Genomic DNA, 13,990 nt, shown 5'->3' with positions numbered 1-13,990 from the left:
GTTTTATAATTAATGAATCTAACTTTTTAGTGGTTGGAAGGACTTTTTTGTTTGACCTCTACAGAGAAGAACAACAGTACATCAGAAACATTCAAAAATACTATTTTCCAGGGGCCCCTGGGTGGCTCAGTTGCTTAAGGGTCCAACTCTTGATTTCGGCTCAGGTCATGATCTCACAGTTTGTGGGGTCAAGCCCCATGTCAGGCTCTGTGCTGATAGCATGGAGCTGCTTGGAATTCTCTCTCACCTTCTGTCTCTACCCTCCCCCACTCATGCTCGCTCTCTTTCTCTCTCAAAATAAATAGACTTTAAAAAATGCTGTTTTCCACCTTTTTGCCATGAGAAACCCTAAGTAGTAGGCAAAAACCCTTCTCTATCAGGGAGTAATAAGGTGCTTAGTAATTTATTAACTAAACCCCTTGAATAGGGATGAGACAAAAAAAGACAGTTATTATCCCAAATTATATTCTACAGAAGAGTAATGAATTCATGGAATCAAGATTTTATACTGTTGGAGGAAGCCTTAGAAGTAACTGAACATTGGATTTATGGGCTTGAGCAAATTATTTAATAATTATGAGCTTTATTTATCTACAAAACGGGGAGTCTTCTAGAGTTCTTGCATACACTAAATCAGATAACATATCTAAATTGCTAGGACACAACACTCTATTCCTAGCAGATACAGTAAATAGTTTTTCATATCACCTTGAGTCCACAGAGCCTGTTGACTATAGTGAGCTATTTCTGCAAGTATAGTAAAAAGAGAAAGAAAGTCAAAGAAATCTAGATCTTGGAACACTGTCAGTTTTTCCAGGTCAATCTACCAAGCCCATATGAAGTATATGCCTCTAAGGATTACCACTACACCTAAAAAGTCTACTGTTTGTTTGTTTGTTTGTTTGCTTGCTTGTTTGTTTGTTTAAGAGAGAAAGCATGATGGGGGGGAGGGGCAAAGGGACAGGGAGAGAGAGAATCTTAAGCAGGCTCCAAGCCCAAGGAGGAACCGGACTCAGGGTTCAATCAAACATGAGGCTCAGTCTCACAAGTGAACGAGATTGTGACTTGAGCAGAAATCAAGAGTCAGATACTTAACCAACTGAGCCACCTAGGTACCCCAAGAAGTCTATAATTTAAATCACAACTTATTCAAGGAGACCTTTTCCAACCCAAGTAATGCAAGGAACAAAGCAAACTTAGCCTGAGGATTAACTGAGTGCAAAAGACTAACTAGACTGATCAGATAATCCTGCCACCTAACTTTCTACGTGGTAGAGAGGAACAGGTATGTTACCATTGTTGCTGACAAGGTAAATTTTGCCGATTGATTTCGGTACAGCCATGCTTTGTATTCAGAAGATCTGATTCACACATGTCCTCAGCTTCCCCAGACGCCCACTGAAAGCCAAGAACCCACAGCCCGCCAAGTCATTTATACAGACAAATTCAGACTCAGACATGAAGATACCTCATGGACTAAATTTTAAAGACAATGATCTCTGTGTACCTCCGTTACATATGTAGATCCCTTTGAAAATTACCTTCAAAGAGCCAAATACAAACAGCTGGTGACTTGAAACAGAAATTTACTTTGAAGTAGTACAAACTAGAGTCATTATCTTAAATTTGTGTTCTTTAATAATATAAGCTGTAACGTGGTACAGTACCTTTTATCTAGGCTTTATTGATCGGGCAGCACATTACAAGTATAAAAAATTAAATAACTCATTAGAAATACTGAAAGCTTAGAAGGGTTGCTGTACTTCTAATGCATGGCTTGTATTTAAATATAACTAACTACCTGTAGAGAGATATAATAAATTTATACCTTCCTTCCAAATGCTCAGCCCCTTTACCAGCAAATGGACTTTCACAACATCTCTATGAGGTCTGAATGCGCTGGTGTTTCACCTTCATTTTCTATTTGTGTACTATGGCAACAGTTACTTCCAGGTGTGAACCGTATTCATTGGATCACTGGCTGGCACTCCTTGTGCGGCTGACATCCCTCTTTGCCACCCAGTTGATGGCTCCTTACTATACATGTTATCTAAAATTATTCCAGGCTTGGGGCGCCTGGGTGGCTCTGTCGGTTAAGCACCCGACTCTTGATTTTGGCTCAGGTCATGATTTCATGGTTTGTGAATTCAAGCCCCGTGGTGGGCTCTCTGCTGACAGAGGCCTGGTTGGGATTCTCTCTCTCTCCCTCTCTCTCTCTCTCTCTCTCTCTCTCTCTCTCTCTGCCTTTCCTCTGCTCACACGCATTCTCTCTCAAAAATAAATAAATTGATTTAATAAGATAAAAGTATCCTGGGCTTTTGTTGCCCATGTTTTTTCCTATAAACCCTTGCTTTGAAATGGACATCATCTACGTTCTTGCTTTGAATGAATTCTTGTAGGTATTGACTTCAGCAAACCCATGGGAGATGCCCACCAGTCCTTCAAGTTATGAGTCCCATACACATCAGAGGTCTCCCATGGAAAAATCTCAGAACATATGACCCTACTGATGCAGCGAATGAATATCAAGAGTTGGTTAAAATGAATCTGTACGTGAAAACCTAAACTCCCTTTAAAATATCATAGAACTCCCACCTTCCAGCATTTGCAACACCATAGAAAGTATTTATAGTCAGTTACTGGTAACCAGAAAAATTCCGAGGAAATTAAGAGAAATATCACCATCATAGATCCCATAAAAACTGATGGTTTGGTTTTGAACTGTTACTTTGGATTTTTGTTTCTTTAAATACATTATTTAACATGGTACAAGCATCTATTTGTCATCCTTAATTATGATTTACATTAGTGTTTATATTGATTGATTTTTGATTGGTTCTGAACTCTTTGTCCAGAAACAAAAAATTAATTTCCATGAGAATTGCCATGGGTTACGTTCTGTGGTGTTTAAAATGTGCTCTTTAAAAATGCATGCTTCTACAATGACTGGGGCAACAATCATTTTTAACTACATCTAACCTCTAGTTATTGGGTTACGCTAGTAAAATAATACAAGGTTTACATGTAATTGCCAAGTGGTGTTAATATTTTACAAAGTCTGATTTTCCCAACAATTAAACTTTTAATCAGGGTTGCCTCAAATGTTTGAATTTATATTTACACTGAATGAAAAGCAACTTTGACTAATGTTCCATTTCTCACATACGATTTAGAATTCTTTGGAGGTTCTTGTTATAAATCATGGACTTGCCTCCGGGCCTAATGAACCAGACACCACAAAGGTTATTGTGGTAGGTGAGTCTTTGGCTTTAAAGTTGGAAAATAAAGAAGATGATGATGTCGATGCCCATTTTAACGGTAAAGAAATTGAGGCTCAGGAGGTTAAGACACTTGTCCTAAGTCACTTAGCTATTTAGTAGTAGGCCCAGGACATAAACCCATGTGGGTCCAACACCAAAGCCTATACCCTTCCCCACAGTGCTTCAAGGTACATCAAATTCATATGAAATTTATAAATTTATACAAATTCATATAAAAGATTCACAGAGACTATAGATAAGACAACAAGGAAAAACAGTACAAAAAGGCTGGAAGAACAAAACGAGAAGTTTTTTCAGGAGACTATAAAGAATTCCTATTGGCCCCAAGAGTAGTTTCCTACTGGGTTTTAATGTTTAACTGAGAAGCAAGCTCCATAATGGGAGGCATCTTGAACATCAAGTTGAGGAAAATGTTGATAAGCAAGACAGTGGTTTCCCACTAAACATACTATTCTGTCTACTTCTCCGGACACCTTTGGTTCAGACTACCCTCACCTCTCAAATAGACCACAACCATGCTGTGCCCACAGTATTCTTTCCAAAATGAAAATTTCATGTCATTACTCCCCTTGAAAACCATCTTAACTTCCCATTACCCTCAGAATAATGGAACCTAAGATATTTACCCTGGCTTCCACACCCTATTCAAAATCACATCCCACCATACCTTTTTACCCCTCCAGTCTTCACCTCTAATGATGTCTTTTGTCTCCCTCTGTCTTCACTCAGTCTTCCCAATCACCTACTTCACTCTGACCCCAGATACACATACCTTTTGTTTCTTTACAAGGCCATCATTTTTTTCTTCACTTGGCCCTTACATATCCTGGACCCTGCCAGGAACATTTTTATGTCATTTTTACATATTTCACTGTGAACTCTTACTATCCTTTGGGTCTCTGTTTATACACCATCCTCCTCTACCCCAAACCTACCTATCCAGGTACATTTGCATGTTATCTCCCTTACTTATTCTAGCATTTATCTCATGGTGTTCTAAGGCTTCATGTTGGTCTAGAAACCCCTTTAAAGGCAGTATTCCCTTGGGGTAGGTTCAGGCTCTATCTTATTTGCTAGTGAATCCCTAGTGTTTACTATAGTGCCTGCCAGTAATTGCCCAACAAACATAATTTGTCAAATTGATGAAGAGATGGATGGATAAATGAATTATGTGGGGTGTGGATATGACAGAACAGATGAGAAAGGTAAGAAAGGATAGACAGGAAAAACATAACCAAGCAATTTAGTCACACTGGATAAATCAAAGAAATATATATATATATACATATATATATATATTTTTAATCCATATATAAATCTCTGTATAAATCTCTATATAAACATATTTATATATTTTATTTATATATTGTAATATATATAAATAATATATATATTTTATATATGCATATATATATATAAACATATTTTTTTCTTTTACATTTATTTATTTTGAGAGCGAGACCATGCACATGGGAGTGGGGGAGGGGCGGAGAGAGAGGGTGAGAGAGAATCCCAAGCAGGCTCCACACTGTCAGCGTGGACCCCGACGTGAAGCTCAATCTCACCAACTGTGAGATCATGACCTGAGCCAAAATCAAGAGTCAGAGGCCTAATCGACTGAGATAAGGCACTCCAGAAAAACGTGTTTAATACCACCAGGCACCCCAGAATAATATATTCAATACCACCATGTATTAAATGTATGCACATTTTCAAAGGGAAAAAAATCTTTTCTTCAAGTTGTCTTGAAGGATAACAGGATGTCTATGAAGTCTGGAAACAAAGATAATATTTTATTTCCTATAATTTGAAGAGGTCTTTGATGATATTATATAATAATAGTGACATATTTGCCTACATTTCGAGATTTTGTGGACACCTACAGATGTAAGTATCATGCAAATAACTTTTACAATCCCTACTGCCCCAACTTCCATCTGATGTGGAGACAATTGCAGCCCTTCCGGTCATAAAAGGGGGAATTAGTTGATAGTAACAAGTTGATCTGGAATGTCTCATCGATCTAGAGCACATCACCTATGGGATGGATGGCCTCCTCTGTCAATGAGCTCTGTCCACCTCCAGCCACTAGGGAGATGCTGTGACAGGTTGATGGAGCACACTGGTCCAGAGGATGGTCTTTTGTGTCATATAGACCTAGATTCAAAGCTCTGCTGGGCTTTGGAACATCCCAGACCTAAGTTTCTCACACACAACCTTCCATACCCAAATAACATTTTTGCAGCACCTCTGTACTAAGAAGGAGACTCATTTCCGGAAGTTGTGGCCACTACCGAAAAGGTCATCAGCAAGTAACAATGTCCCCCAAAGCCTCCTCTTGCTTTTTAAAAGGCATATTTAGAAGGAAACTCTATGTTACTCTTGGGTGAAGGAATGATATGGAAGAAACAACCTGAATAACCGTCTTGCCTACCTAGAAACCAGCACAGCTGTTGATCATTAAGGAATTAGCCAAAAAAAAAAAAAAAAAAAGAAAAGAAAAAGAAAGAAATTTACAACAGAGAAGAGGAACATGTTTCCCTTGAAGACAGGCATTTCTGTGTAAATGCCACATCTTCAATATAACCATCTAAAATTATATACAAGTCTCTGTTAACTATAGTTATCTAGAAAGGAGAACCATTTTCTCATTAGCTTCATGTACTCTCAACGTTTGTTACTTATATAATGTATTACTATGATTTAAAACAAATAGAAAGCACTATGGCGAATTGTTGTGTAAAAGTAGCCTATTCTTAGTACTTTTGTTCCAGGCCTGGAAACCTTTCCAGAGTGTCTTATTTTTTGTATTTTCGTGGCAGAATAATCACTTCAGGACATAATGCTGTATATTAGTTCCTTTAAAAATAACATTTCTCTATCAAATATTAAATTCTTCAGCTTTTCATTAATTTTTAGAATATTTCAGGATGGCAGGTTATATTTCTTGTCAAAGGAAAATCACTCTTGGCATCTTCTGCAGTTAGAGCAAGAAACCTATTCCTCTTCAAATTGCCTTTTTTATTTTTTTATTGTTGTGTTACAGCACAACCAAGAGTGTGTAGCATACAAATGATAGGTGGTAAAGATATTGTGGGTTTGCATGCATAATAAATGTGGTTTCATTTCAGGAGTTGGCGAGCATTTCATAACGCAAGAGTGGAAAATGGGACAATTTGAATATTTTGGGAGGCTTCAATATATACTCACGGTGCATGCATATACATATTTACATATAATTTTCAACATTCTTATTTATAAGCAAATAGCCAAACAGGCAATTATTTGCATGTGGGCCAATATGACACAGTCAATGGTTTGGAAAATATAGGCTAGCTAACTAACTCATTATTGTAAATAGAAAGTGCAAGTAAGGTATATCAGCTCCTTGAAACATAAGCCACTGAAAACAGAGTTGCTTCCCTTAGAATCAAATGTAGGAGGTATGTTTAGATAGAAGTCCTCTCCTTTTCGTGATATTTAAGAAAACATGGAATTGTGAAGCGTCTTAGAAAATCCCTTTTAGAGTAAAATGTGGACCAGTCCCTTTCTACAGCAGCAGCCAGCAAATCAAAACCAATCTATTCCCTGTGATTTTACGTTTTAATTCCTAGGAATATTATATGAGCTGGGCCCCGGCTTCTAATGCACTTAGTCACCTGAGTCACAAATAGTAATACCCGCAGAGAGTGGTAAAATAAACCTAATGAGCCCTTACATTAGTGTCAGAGTCTCTGTTGAAGTCACGCATCTGAAATTACTCAAACGAAGTAGAAAGAGGAGACACACAGGACACGACAGGTTGTTGCGGCGAGCGAAGGTGTCGTCTGGGCGCGAGGATGCGGCCAGAGCTCCATCAATGCCCACCCTGCTAAAACACTGAACGAAAATGACTGATCTACAATTTGCATTCTCTTTTCAGTCCATCAGCAGAACATTATTAAAACCAGTCAGCCAAAACCCATTAGAACAGCACTCACGTAGGAAACAATGCCCAGGTCTGCTTGTTCTCCATTTTTATGCACTGCTACAGGACTATAAATATTCATCATAATGTAACTGAAAATTATTGAAGTGAGAAAAAAGAGAAACAGGGAAGCCATTTGCTTCAATTCATAAACAGCATCTGTTGGGAAGTTATTCATAGATTGCTTCAGGGCCTGCTGAGCAGCAAGCCCACGGAAAAGGATGCCATTGCAAGCAAATTGGCGCAAACTGCATGGAGACGCTATTACACATGATTCACTGACAGCCAGGGAGAATGATCAGGCACTGGGTTGTTTTATGTGTTCTTTTATCACTGGGACACAGAACTACCCTCCAGCCAAAGTCTCACACAGTTCAAATTAGAAGAGCAACCTTCTAAGTGTATTAAGGCCTAACCAGTAGCTAGAGAAAGTTAGAATAACCAGCCAGACTCCAGGTGATAGAGCTTGTTCGTCTGCGCACACCTTAGGCACCCTCACATCCTGCCCGTACAACCTGGCAAATGTGAAAGTCCTGGTAATACTGTGTCCATCAGAAATTAAACATTCGAGGAAAAAGTTTCTAGAAGGTTGAAACGAAATTTCTGGCTGGGATGTCCTGAAAGAAATGTAACGGAACGCTCACTACTTACCAAACCAAGGTTAAGAAGAAAAATTGGCAAGGAATGCTTGCCGACCTGGCGTTAGTGGTGAAGTTGTATTTCATCAAAAACTGTGTTTACGGCTTCCTAGTCAAAGCACCAGATTCAGTGCAGAGAAAATAAACACAGCAAGAGCTTTCAGAGGCGAAGTGATCGTGAATAAAATGGGTGGGTTGATTTAGTAAGTGTTTATGCTTGTATATTGATTTATGTTTTTGTGGTAAAAAGGCATCTTCAAGACTCAGAAAGAAAATATGTATTTCAGATTTGGGGTGGGTTTTTTTGTTTTTGTTTTTTTTTTTTTTTGCGATGTTGAATGTCATCCATTTCAGGCTGAGCCCACTGATCAATCTTAATATCACTAAAGGAGAGAGAACCTGACACGATGTGTCCCCTGAAAGGAGGCAATGAGAAAAAGTTCCACCCTTCCCCATGAAAGACCCTTGTGGTTGCATGTAGTTTCCCCTCCCCCCCCACAGATAGAGAGAGAGAGAGAGAGAGAGATTGAGAGAGAGAGAGAGAGAAACCTAAATCAGATCAAGCGCTTAGATCCAATTATGCTCTATAGAAAAAAGACAGGGGACAGGAGAACACATTACCAACACTATAGAAGTAAAATCAGCAAAATTCAGACTGTGGAAAACTTAAGACTTAAGTGACCTGGTTTCCCCAACAAATAAGTTGCAAAGAAAATAAAGAAGGTGGGGAGACAAAGAGAGAACCTATAGATTAAGAGAGATTTAAGAGATGTATCAACTAAATACAATTGTCTGGATCCTGATTTGGATAGGATCTGTATACCCTCCCCCTCCCCCCAAAAACCTCTATGTACTCAGGTAAATTTGAATCTTAGTGGTTAGTTGATAGTTTTAAGGAATTATTCTTGGTATTTTTTTTTTTTTTTTTGTATTGTGGTTGCATTTTTAAAGAGTTTGCATCTTTTAGAGACACATTTGAAGAACGGGCTTCAAAATAACCCATCTGGGGATGGAAGGAGCAGGTGGGATCCAGATAAAACAAGAATTTGCATGGTTTGATAATTACTGAAGCCAGGTATTGGGAACATGGGAGTCAGTTAACAAATTCTCACTTCTCTTGAAAATGTTTTATCAAAAGTTCTTATAACCTCATAGTTATCTTATCCACTATTTTGCCTAAATTGGCTTACACTGGCTCATGAAGAGTTGATTGTTAAATTTTCAGAAATTTTACCAGCCTGTTGTTAAACCATCAGTGGCTAGAAATCAGCCAGAGTGGATATGTTTCCACTATGGAATTTAACCGTACTGTAATTAAGGCTCCCCTCTGCCTCCCCGCACCCCACCCCCACCCCTGCCCACCACCCAAAGAATTGATTGTAAAATATTAATCAGCACACCACTGGTCATGACCCCAAAGCCCAATGCACAAAACTCTATATACAAGTTGGATATTTTGTCAATTAGTACAAGACTCTGCCTTTTCAGCTTAGGTCTCTCTCTGTTCTCCCTTCCCATGTTTTGTTGCCTCAGATCCCAAGGTGTGGCAATCCATGGGCCCACCCTGGAACATTCCACCTGGGCTTCAATCATTCCTTCCTGTGGTAAGTCTTTACTATTTCCCCTTCTATCAAAATGTATCCAGGGTGTGGCCCTTTTCTCTCAGGACTAATCTGACAGAGAACAGTGCTCAGATGAGGAGGTTACCAGATTCTGAATAAGAAGGAGGAAGCCTGAATCCTTCAGAAATAATTTTCTCTGGAAATTTCTGACCTTTTGACGGCCTTCATATTCTTGGGTAATTCTATACCTCCAAAACGCCTTTATACAAATTGGTTCATTTACTTATAAATATTGCTGGTATTTTTTAAGTGACTGCTTGTTATACAGAAGACGAACCCTTATTAGAACACTGTCTCATTAAATCCTCAGAATAAAAATATGAGCTAACACAGAAGCTAGAATTTTGTTCCTCTGACAAGTAAGGGCATAAATAATAATAATAATAATAATAATAATAATAATCATGGAAGTCAAGTGTCTTATCTAAGGTCACCTGGCTAGTTAGAGACAAACTCAAGACGAAACCTAGGAGTATTTCCTATCATGAATCACGAATCTTTCCACAAACCACCAACCCACCAAAGCACCCAACCCATTGTTTAGGTGAACAAGCAGATTTTCCTGCCCTCTCCAAAGGCAGGTTTGTGTTAACTATGTGGACGACAAAGAAAAGGAATCCCAAAGGCATTTTTTTTTCTTTTTCACATACATGAGCGTGAAGGCTACTAGTTATTTAAGTCTAATCTAGAAGCATTTATTAAGAGCCTGCAAGAGAATGGAACACTCGCTACATGGTACCAAAAACAAAAACATCCTACATTAAAAAAAAAAAAAAAAAAAAGGGACCGGCGGCTCCCTCAATTTGTAGTTAGCCTGTATTGCCAAAAGGGTGTGTTTTGTTTGAAATACTGTGATTTGCAAAATTATGTGTTTGTCATTACTGGTTTCTTCCTGCATTTCAACAGAAGCCATGTCAACATTGCCCAGAACTATTTAGGAGGCTAGGCTGTTGTCCCATTAACATCTAAATTTACTGCATTCGTGTCCTTTTCAAACGAGATGAGTAAGACAAACAACCCCATCAACTCTTGTGGTTTCCTTCTGCTTTTCTATGACTATTAATTGTAACTCAAATCCTGCAAATGAGAAAATGGCTGAGCATGGGGAGGGGTGGGACGTACAAAATGTGATCTCCTCACTAACACTGAATAAAGACATATTCTGTCCCTGTGTGTTCTTGGCAGAAATTTGAGGAGAAATTAACTGCTCCTAATTGCTCATCAATTCCATTATCTCTTTTTATTTGTGCATTTGTCTCTTATTGACCAACTGCTATATGCCAGGGGCTGTGTAAGAACTTGGGATATGATAGTGAAAATCCTTGGTCCCAAGTTGCTCACTGGGTTGTGAAAAATAGACATATAAGTAAAGGCACAAGGACATTAGAGCATTCAGAGTGCTAAACATTGAAGAGTTCAATGGGCACACAAAGGGGTAAATGGAGTTTGACGGGCACACCTTTAGCCTGGGGTAAAAAGAAATAGTCTTAGAGATGGGGGCATCTAAGCCAACATGAGAAATACAAAGAGAGTTGTTCTAATGAATAGCTGAACTGGGAGAAGACACTTCAGACAATGGGAACAACATAGGCTGAATTTGGGAAGACCCAACCCTGAGATGCTCTGATGCAGTAAATCTGAAATGAATCCCAGGACAATGTACTGTTAACAAGCACCCCAAGAAATATTAATGCAAGTGATTAAAAATGTTTAAAGAAAGTCAGAAGCAACATGGTAGTTTGAAACAGTTCGCATGTGGTCATCCTAGAAATTTTGGAAAATATGTTCAGGAATCTGCACAGGACCTTTCTTGGCACCATTTATATAACTAAATCAAGTCAAGTTGATTATGTATCTGCTGTGTGTAAGCATGGGAGCATAATGGGGTAGCTCTCAAGGTAGACCAAGGAGAGAGAACTTTCAAATGAGTGGTACACACAAGAAATATACCACAAGAAGTGTAACATTAAAGAAAGGCTTTCTGGGCTGCACGATGCTGAACTAGGGCTTGTGGAAAGGGTACAATACAGAATAAGAGGGCACAAGGCGTTCCTGTAATAGAGATTTGTAATTTCAAAGTCTGCATCGAATCAACGTTTGGCTACTTGCTAGTTGTGACATTCAGCAAGTTGTATGACTTTGTTTCAGTTGCTTCATGTGTAAAATGGAAATGATAATTATTTCAACTTGGCAAGACTAATGTGAAAAACATATGATGTGATCTATCAAGTAAAATATGTATGGGTTCTGGTACATAGTAAGTGCTTAGTAAATATCTACTGAACAAAAAAATGAAAACTAATTGTTATTTCTTTTCTCTCTGTGGCTCTTAACCTCAATAAATATTTTTCTAAGCAATGACCTTATATTTAGCAATAATCTCTAAGAAACCTTATATGTTATTACAGAACCATGGCTCTCTTCAAGGGACTTTATGAGATCATTTGATTCCAGCTCTATATTTTACAGTAGGAGAGTATGGTGAAAAGGATACAGGTTTTGGGATTAGACTACCTAAGTTTGAATTGTAGCTCACTATTTACTAGCTCTGTAACCTTGAACATGTTTCTCAAACTCTTTTAGGCTTGGTTTATACAATAAAACAATGAATGTCTAACTCTTAGGATTATAAAGAAGCCTATGGATTCATTCACTCAAAAATGTGTGAACCGAGTACAGTTGACCCTAAACAATGTAAGGGTTAGGGGTGCTAACACCCCATAGAGCTGAAAATCCATGTATAACTTTTGACTCCCCTAAAACAACTACTAATAGTCTGCCACTGACTACAAGCCCTACTGGTCACATAAACAGTGCATTGACACATAGTTTTTGTTATATGTGTTACATACTGGATTCTTACAATAAAGAGAGAAAAAAGAAAGTGTTATTAAGAAAATCCTAAGGAAGAGAAAATACACTTACTATACTGTATTTATTGAAAAAAAAATCCACATGTGGACCTTCACAGTTCAAACTCATGTTGTTCATGGTTCAACTGTATTTGCCAAATGTGAGAAACTGGTCCAGGATCTGAAAATTAGCAGTGAACAAAAATGAGAGACCCCTACCTTCCTCAACCTTATACATAAAAGATAGCTATGTTATTTCTCTAGAGATATATAATAAGTTTCTATAAACCTGGCTTAAAACAAAATTTATTTTCGCAGCCTGGAGACTAGAACACTGAAGTAAAGGTATCCTAGGATCATGTTCCCACCAAAATCTCTAGAGAAGAATCTTTCCTTGCTTCTTCTAGCTCTGGGAATCGTCGTGTTCCTTGGTTTACAGACCCATCACTCCAATCTCTGCCTCCATTGTCACATGGCATTCTCCTAATGTGTATGAGTCCAAATTTCTCTCATCTTATAAGGACACCAGTCATTAGATTTAGGGCCCATTCTAATCCACTATGACCTTATCTTAACTTTATTACATTTGAAAAGACCCTATTGTAAGATCACATTAACATGTCCCGGGGGTTAGGATTTCAACTGATCTTTTTTTTGGGGGGGTGGGGGGACACAATTCAATCCACAACAGTAGTTAATGAACAACTTGGCCACATAATTTTTGGCAGGCCATCCTAGGATCAAGCTTCCAGGAAGCCCTCAGTAAATGATAGCTAATATGGGGTGACATATTTTGGTCACATTTTTTCAGGTAAGTTCGGTGAATTTTGCATTGTTCATCAAAGATCAGAAAACTAATACAATGGAATTAGAAATCTGATAAAATAAATCCATAGAAGGGTCTCTATAAACAGCAGTGTCTCCCAAAATTGGTTATTCATATGCCTTACGGCTTCTAAAAAATTTTAGGTATTAAGAGGACAATCTTTATTTTTAATAATTATGTATTTAACATGCATTAGAAGAAATATTACTAGCACTTAAAACCCACGATTTCACAAATAACATTTCTTTCAAGGTGTTTTATACAGAGCTGTCATTTAAAACAGGTGTTTGCCTTTCAGCCAGAATTGCCATCTTGCAATTCGCCAAAATGACCAACACAAAGGGCAAGAGGAGAGGCACCCCTCTGTCCAGGCCTTTTATGAAACATGGAGTTGTTTCTTGGGCCATGTTCACGGGAATCTACAGGAAAGATGACACTGTAGACAAAGGAATGGGCACTGTTCAGAAAGGAATGCCCTACACATGTAACCATGGCAAAACTGGAAGAGTCTACACTGCTACCCAGCATGCTTTTGGCATTGTTGTAAACAAACAAGTTAAGGGCAAGATTCTTGCCAAGAGAAATAATGTACATATTGAGCATATTAAGCACTGAAAGAACCAAGACAGCTTTGTGAAATGTGTGACAGAAAATGATCAGAAGAAGAAGGAAGCCAAAGAGAAAGGTACTTGGGTTCGACTGAAGCACCAGCTTGCCCCACCCCAAGAAGCACACTTTGTGAGAACCAATGCCAACGGGTCTGAGCTGCTGCAATCCATTTCCTATGAGCTCATGGCGTGGTAA

At 38.4% G+C, this 13,990-nt stretch overlaps 1 pseudogene; it reads left to right on the top strand.

Annotated features, from left to right (window-relative positions):
- The first annotated feature begins 13,510 nt into the window (after window positions 1-13,510).
- Window positions 13,511-13,990, top strand: LOC122213114 (annotated as a pseudogene).

Source organism: Panthera leo, chromosome A2 (assembly GCF_018350215.1).
Source record: "Panthera leo isolate Ple1 chromosome A2, P.leo_Ple1_pat1.1, whole genome shotgun sequence".
NCBI lineage: Eukaryota > Metazoa > Chordata > Mammalia > Carnivora > Felidae > Panthera > Panthera leo.
The sequence above is the reverse complement of the archived record's forward strand: the minus strand, read 5'-3'. Positions and strand labels throughout refer to the sequence as shown.